Source organism: Vicugna pacos, chromosome 12 (genome assembly GCF_048564905.1).
Source record: "Vicugna pacos chromosome 12, VicPac4, whole genome shotgun sequence".
In the NCBI taxonomy this organism is placed as follows: Eukaryota; Metazoa; Chordata; class Mammalia; order Artiodactyla; family Camelidae; genus Vicugna; species Vicugna pacos.
The window spans coordinates 30,644,619-30,658,487 of record NC_132998.1 but is presented as its reverse complement, the minus strand read 5'-3'; the positions used below and the strand labels follow the sequence as shown (position 1 = coordinate 30,658,487).

At 41.8% G+C, this 13,869-nt stretch overlaps 1 protein-coding gene, 1 long non-coding RNA gene and 1 pseudogene across 8 annotated transcripts in view; 2 read left to right on the top strand and 1 right to left on the bottom strand.

The window, feature by feature from the left end:
• Positions 1 to 13,869, top strand: part of MYBPC1 (myosin binding protein C1) — a 124,702-nt gene that overhangs the window by 11,067 nt on the left and 99,766 nt on the right. The gene's annotated exons all lie outside the window — the stretch shown is intronic.
• On the bottom strand, positions 8,821 to 10,170 carry LOC140700453 (uncharacterized). Its single transcript, XR_012078845.1, has 2 exons — positions 10,078 to 10,170; positions 8,821 to 9,269 (listed from the first exon to the last, which is right to left on the bottom strand). It is a non-coding gene; the product is annotated as an uncharacterized lncRNA (long non-coding RNA).
• On the top strand, positions 12,370 to 13,317 carry LOC140700452 (small ribosomal subunit protein uS5 pseudogene; annotated as a pseudogene).

Sequence of the window (13,869 nt, the reverse complement as noted above, 5' to 3'; positions counted from 1 at the left end):
AGCTCCATCTCCTCACTAGGTACATGATCTCCAGTGAGCTGCAGAACCCCTCTGGCCTCAGCACGCTTGTCTGAAAATGGAGATAAAACAGAGCCTTCCTAGAGAAGTTTTTATGAGGTTTAAATGAGGCCTCACACTGTAGTTGTTCAAGACACATTGACTGTTACGTGAAAATAAAAACTCCAGTTGAAATGAATTTATAACAGTGCTATCCAATAAAGCTTCCTGGGATTATGGAAGTGTCCCTGGTGTTGTCTAATTCGGCAGCCACTAGCTACACGTGGCTATAGAGAGCTTGAAACTTGGCTAGCACAGTTGAAGAGCTGCATGTTTCATGTTTCATGTCAATTGATTTTAATTAATTTAAATTTAAGTAGCCACATGTGGCTAGAAAAGCACAAATGTCCAGTTAGAATTCCTCCCCAAGACCCGGGCAGAGCCTCTTCGTGGCAGCTCTTTGGAAAGCTGACAGCCCAGGGTAGTGTAAAAATGTGGGTGTGTGTGAAGCTACCACTTTGTGACCTTAAGCAAGCAGCTCAGCTTCTCAGCAACACGACCTCATCTGTAAAATGGGAACAGTAAGCCCTGTCCTGATTCCTCAGGAATTCTCTACGTGTTTTAAAGTGGTAGCTAATGTAAAATCATAACTGCAATACAACTGCAAGGGTTTCTGTACAGCTTTCTCTCACTTCTTCAGATTTTCTTCCCTAGGACCTGGTTAAAAGGCAGTGGCTCTGTCACCTTCAACCTTTTGTGTCCACCGTGCCCAGTGCATAGTCTGGAGTTAAAATCCAGCCTCCACACGAAATGTCTTCTCATTTGACCTGCATGTATAAGTGTTCTAGGACATGTAGTAAAAAGGAGGAACCATCTATGTGACTTTAAATACACCGATATGCCTTTAAAAAAGTTATTGTCTGAAAATCTTTTAAAAGTACTATTTATTTTGTCCCAATTATAAACAATTCATCCTTATTTTAAAAGTTGGAAAATGCAGAATATTATATAGAAAATATTCAGTTCTCCCATAATCCCTCCATCTGGAGATAACCCTCATTAACACCTTGAAGCATTTCTTTCCAATGGTGAGTATAGATATGTATTCATCCATTCAGTTCATTCATTCATTTAATAAATGCTTTTTGAATGCCTGCTACATTTCAGGCACTTTTCTTGATGATGGCAATAGAACAAAAAATAGACCAAAGAAACATTGCCTTCATGAATCTTACATTCTAGTGGATGATATTTGAAGACTCAGTAAAGTGTGTATATATATATGTGTGTGTGTGTGTGTATATATATATATGTACTTTTATATATATATATATATAAATTTTAAAACAAATCAGGTTAATGTTGTTTACCCCCTTATACATGTTGTTAATGTGTTTTCCCCTTTCCATTACTGGCAGAATTTTCTGATCTTTTTTAAAAAAGTACGTCTGTTCTTATATTCACTCAGTTGCCTGTTGAACCAACACCTGGAGCTTGTTGGGGCAAAAGGAAAAATAGATACTCAAGTTATGTCTTCAGGAACTTCAGCTGGGGGCATGATGTTCTCAGGGGATCAACTGGACTGCCTAGTACTGCATCCTTTGGAGTATTCTGTCCAGAAACACATAATCTCGAGTCCAAGAATCAGTTTTCACATCTCAGATTTTACGGAGTCTTCAGGTATCACTGTTGCATCTTGTGACTTGGACACATTTCTTTAGATCTTAAAAAGAAAGTTTTCTGAAGTCATCAGGACCCCTGTTGTTTGTGATCCACTGTCTCCTGCTCCTCCACGACTAACCTGGCGAATTACTCTGCCTCTTTGCAGGTTCAGATGAAAACAGTGAAAACTTCAAGCCTATAGGGGCTTCTAAATCAGAGTAGTGAGGAGAGTGGGCAGGAGGAGCAAAGCTCATACTGCGATAAAATAGAGGATGTGGTAGCCACTGGACAGAGAGAGCAAGAACAGTTTGTCCTTTTTTGTGCCCTCATCCTTGACCACAATGGTCCCCTCCTTTTCATATGGAGACCCATTTGTCTTGTTTCTTCCCCTTCCTCCTCTCTCCCATGGCCTCACATCCTTTTCCCCTTATGGTATGCAAAAAAGGAGGAGAAGGTACCCACAAAACATCAAGGACAGGAATCTTGTCTGACTTGGGAATAAAGGAAGAAAATATCCAAGGGTGAATGAAATTACTGGGTAGTCTTTGATGGGCAGACCAGTGTTCTGCTGACTGGCCCCAAGGTAAATCTTCAAGAGGGGTGTTTTTCTTCTATTGTCTAGAATGTGACAAGGAAGATGTCAATTGGTTGCTGGTAACTGCCCCTCAAAAGCTTTAGCCAGAACAGTGTCTAGAAATGAAGGGCATTCTATACAATGAACAGTACCACAGAGCTATGTGTGCTGAAGACATAGCCAACATGTCTTGCTTCTTTGGGATTTTACTGTTGATCATCTCCGGTGACATCTCCACTTCTCTTCTTTTGTTCCTTTCCACATTCGCCACCACGTCATTCATGCCAAAAGTTCATTCATCTCACTAGTAGTCTTATACAAAACCCAACCACTAGCAAGAAGAGAAGGAAGAGGCCATAAATGTAGTGTAAGACTGTGGACCAGGGCTGAAATAGAATTTCATTCTATTGAAATAGAATGAAAGCCAGGGATATAACTGAAAATTTTCTCATAGCCACATGAAAAAAGTAAAAAATAAATCAACAAAACTAATTTTAATCATATCTTATTAAAACTTGTGTATCCAAAATATTTAAATGTGCAATCATTAGAAAAATTGTTAAGGAGACATTTTATATACTTTATACTAAGGCTTTGAAATCTGGTGTGCAAGATGTACACTTATAGCACATCTCAGTTCTCACTGGCCACATTTCATGTGCTCAACAGCCACATGGGCCAGTGACACCATACTGGGCAGTGCAGGTGTGGGCTCTGCACTCAAGACTAGGATTACACTAGGGGGTGTAATATTCGGAAGGTTACATAATCTCTGTGCTTCAGTTTTCTCATGTATAAACTGGGGGAAATGTTAGTTCCTACCTCATTTAGTATTGGATTTAATGAGGAGTAAATAAACACTTAAGGCATTGCTTGATGCGAAGTTGGTGATTAGTAAATGTTAGCTCTTACAGTCATCAGATATATGACGTTTTGCCATATCCTAATAGATCAAAGCTGTCTTTCAGTAAGGTCTTAATCTGGGCTTTCTAAATCAGGACTGTATGTCTGATATCTTGCGATGATGAAATCAGATGCCACTTCAGAATTCCTGCCTCACTTCAAACAAAGATTTTCAGGGAGAGTTTGGTCCCAGAGCTGTGTTTTCTCAAAGTTGGATAACCTGTAATTTCACAAACTTCTTTAATAAGTTTTCAAATAGAATCTTTTAAAATTTTCCATATAGGCGGTATCATATTTTTATTAGGAGGTAAAATTAGGTTCACAGCTATAAAATTATCCCAGCTTGCTTTTTGATGATCTCTTAAGAGATTGAAACCATGCTTCACTACAGTAAGAAGATAGCTCTTGTCTTCTTGAAACTATAGCTCACAGCCACAAATCCACGTTAACATCACAGGATGCATTTCAGCATGTAAGCACCATTATATACAAACTGTTCTTTGGGCGCTTGTATGATAGCTTTTGAATAAACAATGGAGTAATTTCACAATACTTGTTTTGGGCCACTTTAAAAATACAGATCTTCCTCGACTTATGATGGAGTTATGTCTCGTTAAACCCATTGTAATTTGAAAATATTTAAGTCAAAAATGCATTTAACGCACCTAACCTGCAGAATATTGTATCTTAGCCTAGCCTAACTTAAATATGCTCAGCACGCTTGCATTAGCCTACAGCTGGGCAAAATCATCTAATCCACAAAGCCTATTTAATAATAAGGTGTTGAATCTTAAGTAATCCATTGAATACTGTACTGACAGTGAAAAACAGAATGGTGGTCTGGGTACAGAATGGCCTTTCAGTGTATTGGTAACCACACGATCACATGGCTGATTGGGAGCTGCAGCTCCCTCCCGCTGCCCAGCATCGTGAGAGAGTATCTTACTGCAATTGAGACAGGGAAAAGATCACAATTTAAAATTCAAAGTACGGTTTCTACTGAATGCCTATTGCTTTTGCACCTTCATAAAGCAGAAAAATCTTTAAGTCTAGCCATTGTAAGTTGAGGACTGTCTGCGTATCTTAAAGGTTTCCACATCTCTCATTCTTTCGTTTATTTATATATTCCTCATTCATTCATTTATTCAAGTGCTTATTCAACAAATATGCATTGAGGGCTCACTCTGAGCCAGAAACTTGGCTAGTTACTGAAGGGGTGATGGTAGGCAGAACACACAGTCCCTGCCCCTGCAAGCTTACAATCTAGTGAAGGAGAAAGACATTAATCAAATAATCATGCAAATAGATATGCCAACTGGTATGATGACTATTGAGGAGGGAAAAAATTGCTTTGAGAGTCTATGAGGAAGGAATTTGACTTGTCAGGGAAGTATTCCCCAAGGAAGTGCTGATGGGGCTGAGGGCTGGAGTAGAAAGAGTTAACCAGGTGGATAGGGAGGGAACTCTATTCCAAGCAGAGGGAACAGCATGAACAGAAGTCCTGAGGAGGCAGGGGAACGGTGATGGGGAGAGATGGAAAGAGAGCTGTAGGTCTGACACAGAGGGAGGGGAGGCAGGCCGAGGTTGAGCTGGAGAAGTAGGCAGAACCAAACATTGCAGGTTCTTAATGGCCACATTAAGGATTTTATATTTACATGAAGAGCTTGGGAAGTTGTCATTGGGACCCCAAAACTTGGGGATGCTTTTCTTTGCTGGGTCAAACCCCTCTTTAATTCTTTGTGATTCTGATGAAATGAAAATGTCAGACTGGGATTTCAAAATGTAGAATAGATAAACAAGATTATACTGTATAGCACAGGGAAATATATACAAGATCTTATGGTAGCTCACAGTGAAAAAAAATGTGACAATGAATATATGTATGTTCATGTATAACTGAAAAATTGTGCTCTACAGTGGAATTTGACACAACGTTGTAAAATGACTGTAACTCAAAAAAAATGTTAAGAAAATGTCAGGACACCAAGAGCAGGTGAAGGGCTGTGCATGTCCTTTATTCCCATCAAGTGCAACCCAAAACAACAGCCAGTCCTCCCTTAAGCTGCTCTTCAGTTTTCCAACCAATTCTGAGGCTCCGCCTTTGTGTTTTACTCATAGTGTTTGGGAGAACAGCCAATAGAGGAATTTTGACCACAGCTTAGATGTAAATCCCTGAAAAGACCAACTGTTCCAGCAAAGGAAGTGAAGCTCTTACATATTTTAAGTCAAACCGATGGGTCTCAATTCTGGGTAGGAGGCAAAGAGGAAAGACATGATCAGATTTGCCTGTTGCAAAGGTAACTAGATACAATATGAAAAAGGGTTAAAGGAAGTTAAGTGAGGATGCAGGGAGACAAGAAAAACTGTTGCTGTCATGATAATGTTATGACAGAGGTGATGTTTAATGCGAAGGCAAGTAGATGGAGGGTTGGGGTAAGTGGTTCCACAAAGAAGGTTGGGGTGCCAGAAGTAAGAGGAATGGATACTGAGCTGGCAAAACAAAACAAAAAGCCCAAGGATTTCCATTATGGGGTCTGTGGGAGAAGGCATAAGCATGACCCCCATTGCCCCAAATGCTACGGCACCACTGGGACCCAGGTGAGTAGGTTATTGTTTCTGGGTTACATTTAATGATAGGTTTTATTTCCTTCAGCCTGGTTCAAGGAACATTATTTGTAATGCATATTAACTTGCTAGTTTTGCAGGATGCTGACTCCTAGAAATTGTCATTTGTTGATAACATTGGGTCGCAAGATCAGCAAGAGACCACTCAGATATTATTTAGTTACCAAGTAGGTAACTAGCTTCATGTGATTTAAAGTGACCTTGGTCATTTGCTTTTATTTCATTTTTGACTTCTGGGTTTCCTGAATCTGCATTGTGCGTCAACTGCAGGTGCCTTTCCAGCTTGCACTCTCCACCTCCCTGTATAGTGTGAGATGGGAATTTGGAGATCTTCTAATTCTCTCTGCATGGCTTTGATTAATTTTTCTCTTAATTATTCTGGTATTGTAATTTGTAACTCATTGGAGGGAGACAAGAGATACTAGTTCCATCTGAAAGGTCATATGATTTTTAAAGTAGCTCAGGCTAACTGAACTCAGAAATTGAGTTTGAAAATAGTGTCTTCATGGCTTAAAAGTAAAAGTTGCAGCTACTGCTTCAGTGTGAGATTCCAGGAGGGACAATGTTAGATGGTGCACTGGTCTATACTTTTTGCAAGAGAGGCTTGAGTTGACATCTAACACATACTTGGGTTGACCTGCACCCTAACATGGAAAGGAATCTCTGTCCAGAGCATCAGTAACGCCAAGTGGAAAATTTAGTTAACTTGAATATGATTTCCCAACACAGTTCTATGCTTCAGGCAGACTTTTTTCAAGATGTACATGCCCCTCCTTTAAAACAAACAAAACAAGATAAACACCATATTGATTTCTTCCTTTTATTTAAACCTCCATCCTCTTAAGGTCCAACAATTTGAGTTCATTATAAAATGTTTTTCAAGTCACCTCTGCAAAGTCCTATAACACAGAGTCCTGAAAATATCGCTAGGATAACAGCACAGTTCCTTCTCCAGGCAGAGTGACTACACAACCCTCTGTCTGAGTTTCCTCGTCTCTCAAGGAGAGTAACAACACATTGTGTCTGAATAGAATAGTTTCTATATATAGTAATCACTCAAAAAGTGTTAGTGACATTTTGTTATGATTATCAATTCTACTATTATAAATGCTGCATTACTGGTAGGAGACATTCCTGGCCCAGCATTCTCTTGAGATGATATCAGAGAGGGAGTGAATTGGTATTTGAGGGCTCCTGATCTGTCCAGGATGGATGAATGTGTTACAGTGTCCTTTCTGTCCTGCCTTGAGACTCATGTGTACTTTAATCTCTGCTCTTATGATTTTCTAGGGCACACAGAGTCACCAAGTGGGCAGAAGTTTCCTTGAGATTCTAACCACTTGCCATTTAAACCTATGGATACAAAAAATGATACCCTCCAACCTTATGATGAGCCCAACTTATCCAATTTGTTATCCATCTCAGTACCATAATACAAACTAAAGCAAAGTTGGCATGGCCGTGGTAGGGTAAGTGACATGGTTGGTGTGACAAAGTATCATCTCATGAAACAGGCCCTGTTTGGCTTCTATTGAAGAGGGTGATGTTCTGTTGGAGTTCAGCAGGTGCTCTGGTTGGCTGGGTGGGTCCGTGGATGTGAGTTTTGGTGTATTTGTGGGAGAGGGTGAGCTACGAGCGTCCTTCTACTCCGCCATCTTGGCCCTTCCTCCCCCTGCTCAACTTCTAGTTTGGAGAATGTTGGGCCATGTTATTCCTAGGTTGCATGGCAACCCCTGCCCCTTGCCCCTCACATGGGATGTGATTTATACCTGGCTGAAAGCACAATGGTTAATTCTGTTTGAGCCTGAATCTGCCCTCTGAAGATGGCTTATGGCCACAGATCTCCTGTATGGGGTGCTGAAAGAGCTCATGATTTGCCCTGTGGGTGCTGTACTAAAGGTGGCCCCAACGTTATAACCTTGATGGTTGCTTCAAGGCAGAATTTTGTAAATCTATCTTGCTGCACATGTAACCATAGAGATAGACTTCTTGGCTTCAGGAAGACAAGCCAGTTCACAGATTCCCTTTACCTATACTGAATTGATTCCCCATTCCTGTCCCAGGTTCCTGCTTCCAAGAGTAATCCTTTCATGTTATTCCCATGAATTAAGTATGGCTAGAGATGGGTCAAAGAGCTTCAGGTAAAATTCAGATTAATTTTGAAGTAAGGAGTGATCATGATGGAATCATTCCTTTCAGCAGCTAGTGTTATATTTCTATATGTTATAGGAAAGTGTTCCATACAAATGTCAATCCTACAGGTCCAGAGGCAGGACATAAGGTGGACCTAACCAATCGGGAGATATTTTTCATGCCATCTCAAAGTAACTCACAGATGCCTGACAGCTGCAGCTGTCTGGGCCCCTCACGATGGCATTGCTCTATGACTCAGAGGGATGTTTATGCCAGAGAATGCTGCCACTGCAACACTACCCCAGTGATGCCCCAGGAGAAAATAATTTGAAGCAGTGAGTGAGAGAGGAAGGCCTTGAGCAGATTTAGTCAAACCCAGCCTCAGATCTGAGTGCAAACAGTGACATATGGAGAGGTGGAAAATGCATGGGCTTTGGTGTTAGATAGACCTGGGCACTTGATATTCGATCAGTCAGACATTTACCCAGTTATTCGCTTATTCAGCTAATATTTATTGAGGATCTTCTATGTGCCAGACACTGTGCAAGATGCTGGGATATAATGATAAGCAGGACTGACTACATAATTTGTGGGGCCAGTGCAAACAGAAGTGCAAGCCCCTTGGTTCAGAAAGTACTAAGATTCAGCATGGCAACAGCGGAGTATTAAACCAAGCAGGAAGACTGGGTGTGGGGCCTGGGGCAACTGCGCTACGGAAGCCAGTCGTCATGATAGGCCGTAGAAGACAAGAGGCTTTGTGCTCATGGAGCTGAATTTCCGGGGACAAATTCTTTAATCACACCAATTAATCTAAAATCCTGACCCTAAAAGGACCATTGAAGAACATAAGCACAGGGCAGGGACTACCTCTCAGAGGGAGTATCTTAGCTTAGGTTGCCACAGTGAAATACCACAGACCGAGTGGCTTAAACTTCAGGGATTTATTTCCTTACAGTTTGGCAGCTGGAAGGTCAAGATCAGGATGCCAGCATGGCCTTCCCAGATTGCAGATGACCTTCTTCTTTGTGTCTTCACGTGGCAGACAGAGTGAGCGCTGGCCTATCTTCCTCTTCTTATATGAGGGCACTCATCCCATAATGGGGTCCCCATCCTCCTGATCTAATTACCTCCCAATGGCCGCATCTCCAAATACCATCACATTGGAGATGAGAACTTCAAGATATGAATTTAGGGGGAGACAGAAACATTTGTCCATATAAGGGGGATTTAATTGGTCAAGGAGACCAGGAAAGACTTCCCCAAGGAAATGACACTTAGGATAAGATTTGAAGGATGACTGGGCATTAACTGGCCAAAATGAGAGCTGCTCTTTGAGGGACTCCATCATTCCAAAGCCCAGTGGACAGTAATGAGCCTGCAAAGGAGAAAGAGCAGAAAATGTCAACACAGGAGAAAGACAGGAGAGGCTGAGTCATGGGAGCCAAGGGAAGGAAGTGTTTTGGGAAGCACAGAAAATCTACATGGGTGACCCTGGCAGGTGGTCTCATTTAACACTCCCTAAGGTTTAATGGGATTCCTGAAACACATCATTTTTATTCCTTCCTAGTAATTAATTGTCTCTACCCAAAAGCAGGTGTATCTTTACCCAGACAGGTGATCCACTTCTCAGTCTTGGTGCATATTTCAGACAGGGAAGCTAAGGCCTATAGAGTGAGATAATGATCTTCCAGGGACAGACATGTGCATACACATGGTGTGAAGCCACCAGGCACCACTTCCAATTACACCCCCATCACCTCACCCTCCACCTCATTCACTAGACCCCACCTTCACTGTGCTTTCAGTGCTGGGTTATAGCACAGTTTCTCCCACTCCATGACTTTTGCGATGCTGTTGCTCTGCTTGGAACACTCCTCCATTTCCACCTTCAGGCGTAGTTCATGACTCTTATTACTCATTTTTCTGACCTCAGTTTACTAATACTTACTTTAAGAGCCTCCTGCCCCCAAACTAAAATGGATGCCCCCTGTTTTTCCCTTTCATGTCATCACCCATATAATATGTAAATAACAAGTACAAAATAGAATTCTCCTTATAGCTGCTGTCCTTTTCTTGATAACTATTTACGCATCTAACTTGCTAATGAAGGCGCCTTGTTTTACCATCAACTCCTGGCAGGCAGGGACTATGCCTGTGTTCCCTGCTGCATGTATACAAATCACCTGGCACGTTGAAGTTACTAAATGAATGAGTGTAGAAACGTGTTGGCCAAAAGCCAAGGGAGCCCAGTGATGCTCTTGTCCAAGGCTGACTTAGGAAAATGTTCTTAAAGATTTAAGCCTCATTTACAGTCATTTCTAAATTCCACTGTTACCATAGCAACCCACTATCAAAAGGGGAGTTTTCTGAAGCTTGTACTCTGTTCATTGAGGGCGTGTGTGTGTGTGTGTAGAGGGGAGGCCTTATAGTCCATCAAACAGGATGTGACAGTCAAGAGCAACTTTGTTCTCTGAGAGCTCCTAGAACCCAGAATTTGCATATCTGTAGGTTGGATTCCTAACTTCGTGAAGGGGATGAGGCAGGTCTGGGGAAAGGAGTATAAACACTGAGGATTGATTATGGAGATATGTCCGTTTAGACACATCCACGCCAGACTCCTAACAAAGGATGGGAAAGGGAGCAGCTTCCAAGTTTGCTGCCCATCTGACACGCCTGAATATCAGGACTCCTTGTGAACAGTGCTGGGCACTGCTGCATTTGTCTTCTGCACCCTGCACTTGCTGATGCTCTTCAACCAATTCTGAAGCAGAGAAGTAGAAAACCCTATGACAAAGCTCATGTGGGGAAGAATCTTGGGTATTTTATTCCCCAGAGTTTATCCAGCAGTTCACACCATGCGTGGCTAAAAGTAGATACTCCCAAAGGAAGCAGTAATAGAGAGGTAGAAGAGAGACAGAAAGGTCAGTAAAGGCACGTGTGATTGAGCACCTGAGACTGGCCTTCTGGGAAGGTCTGGAGATTGAATCAAATGCATCTCAAAATTGTCTCCCTCCCCCAGAGGGGAGGAAGCTAGGGTATTTATCCTCCAATTCCCAACCATTTGGCCTGCCATTAGGTGAAGATGACTCCTGCAGGCATGTATGGGAATGGCGAGTGTCCAGGGGACGTGAATGGGGCACCTACAAGGTCTGCTAGAGAGAGAGAATAAAGCAGAGTGCAAAAATGAAGAGGAGAAGATGGGCACAACTCTGTGTGTGTGTGTGTAGATTAATGAGATCTATTAATAAAAAATTTTAAAAATTAATAGAAACACCTCACAGTCAACCCCCCCACAACTCTTCTATCTGAAATAAGCACTTCTACATTTATCAGATTATGAAGATTGTTACTTTTCAGCCATGAATTTTGAAATAGAGCAACACTTTATAAAATATTTATAAATAAAAATGGATTCATAGAAGAGAAAATTTCTTAAGGGCTAATATAATAAATATATGAAAAGACATTCCACCTTACTGGTAATCAGGGAAATGCATATTAAAATAAGGAGATACCATTTTGGGGGGAAAATATTTGGGAAAATATTAAAGAGATGAATAATATCCAGTGTTGACAAGGACATGGGAGAATGGAACTTGTCATACATTGCTGTTAGGAATTTGAGTTACATTTGGGGAAAGAAATGCAGTAATATACATTAAAATGACAAAACATGTGTTCTTTCTGGAGTCTCTCCTGAGTAAATAAAGGCACCAGAATATGAAGATATTTCTAAAAGGATATTAACTGCAGCATTGTTTGGGCAAAAATATCAATTCCATTAAAATGGAAATAATGGAAAATTTGTGGTATATCCATACTAGTAAAAATAATGAATTACTGCTGTATAATTGGGTTTGAGTGACAGTCATATTGTGAAATTAACAAATTGCATTGTAATGTGTGTATTTCAAACCATTGGTGTACAAAAAAAAAGAAAAAGGAAAAAAGCATATGTACAAATAAAGCTGTATGAGACAGAAAATGGTATCTAAGGATGTACTTCAGTTGCTATCATTCGATTAACTTGAGGTTGAGGTGGATGCCGTGGTGAGATTTGCAGTGGAGAGAGTATTGCGGGTGTGAATATTTGTTTTTGAACGTTGTTTTCCATTGTATTATTTGGCCTGTAGTGCAAAAAAAACCAAACAAAAAAGCAGGTATTTCTTTTGAGGTTTGAAAAGAAAATCAGATAGACTAAAGAAAAAACCCTCAGTGCTGATGAGACTATGGAGAAGCTGTTATGTTCACAGATAATTGGGGGCCTTGGGAATCAGTGGAATCATTATGGAAAGGCTCAGAGGAGCATAAAGACGGGCCCTAAAATGGATGAGACTCACCATGGAAATATAACCCGAAGAAATAGCAACCTCTCTTCTCACGTGATCTTCCTTCTTTTTTTTTTTTTTTTTAAAGGGGTAACAAATTTTTGTTCAGGCGCCCTATAGAAAACCCACATGGCTTCTTTACCGAGACGACACCAAATGGCGGAAGACGCCGGTGCTGCGGTAGGGCCTGGAGGCCCCGGAGGCCCCGGGGGCCCTGGGATGGGAGGTCGCGGTGGCTTTCGCGGAGGCTTCGGCAGCGGCGTCCGGGGCGGCCGGGGTCGCGGTCGGGGCCGAGGCTGCGGCCGCGGAGCTCGCGGAGGCAAGGCAGAGGACAAAGAGTGGCTCCCCGTCACCAAGCTGGGCCGCTTGGTGAAGGACATGAAGATCAAGTCTCTGGAGGAGATATATCTCTTCTCCCTGCCCATCAAGGAATCTGAGATCATTGACTTTTTCTTGGGGGCGTCCCTGAAGGACGAGGTTTTGAAGATTATGCCTGTGCAAAAGCAGACCCGTGCTGGCCAGCGGACCTGGTTCAAGGCATTTGTCGCCATTGGGGATTACAGTGGACGTGTCGGTTTGGATGTTAAGTGCTCCAAGGAGGTAGCCACAGCCATCCGGGGGGCCATCATCCTGGCCAAGCTCTCCATTGTCCCTGTGCGGCGAGGCTATTGGGGGAACAAGATCGGCAAGCCCCACACTGTTCCTTGCAAGGTGACTGGCCGTTGTGGTTCTGTGCTGGTGTGCCTCATCCCTGTACCCAGGGGTACTGGCATTGTTTCAGCCCCGGTGCCCAAGAAGCTGCTGATGATGGCTGGTATTGATGACTGCTACACTTCTGCCAGGGGCTGCACTGCCACGCTGGGCAACTTTGCTAAGGCCACCTTTGATACCATCTCCAAGACCTACAGCTATCTCACCCCTGATCTTTGGAAGGAGACTGTGTTCACCAAGTCTCCGTATCAGGAATTCACTGACCATCTTGTAAAGACCCACACCAGAGTTTCTGTGCAGAGGACCCAGGCTCCAGCTGTGGCCACCACATAGTTTTATATGCAAAAAAAAAAGTGAATGAAGCCTGAAAAAAAAAAACCCACATGGCCCCAAATTAGGGAGTTAATAAATAAACCATAATGTACTAAGTCTATTGCAGTAGAATAGTAAAGGCCAGAACTAAGTATTTGCTGGGTCTGTGTTTGCGTTCCAGCTCTGTGGCTTGCTGGCAGTGTGACTTTAATAGGCATGTCACTTAACATCTTTGAGCTCTAGTTCCTTCATCTTGAGATGGAGATAACAATAGTATCTAACTCAGATCTGCTCTGAGGGTGAGATGAGATATGCATATCAAATGATGACTACTACTACTCAGTGACTTATAAAATGAATGAGTGAATAAATAGATAAATGGAGAACTCTGTATGGGACACTGCAAGTGCAAAAGTAGAATGGGACATGAGTGCTTTGTATTACTTACGTAAAAATTATTTACACAGTGATTAAAATCAAAAGGTCAAAACTTTTGTAAGTTTAGTAGTTGGTATTTTAACAGGGAATTATTTGCCTCTTTGATTTTTATTGTTCTTTAGCTGTCAAGTTGGTTAATTATGTAAGAGCTTAAATACATATATCATATTGCAAGTAAATCCAAGA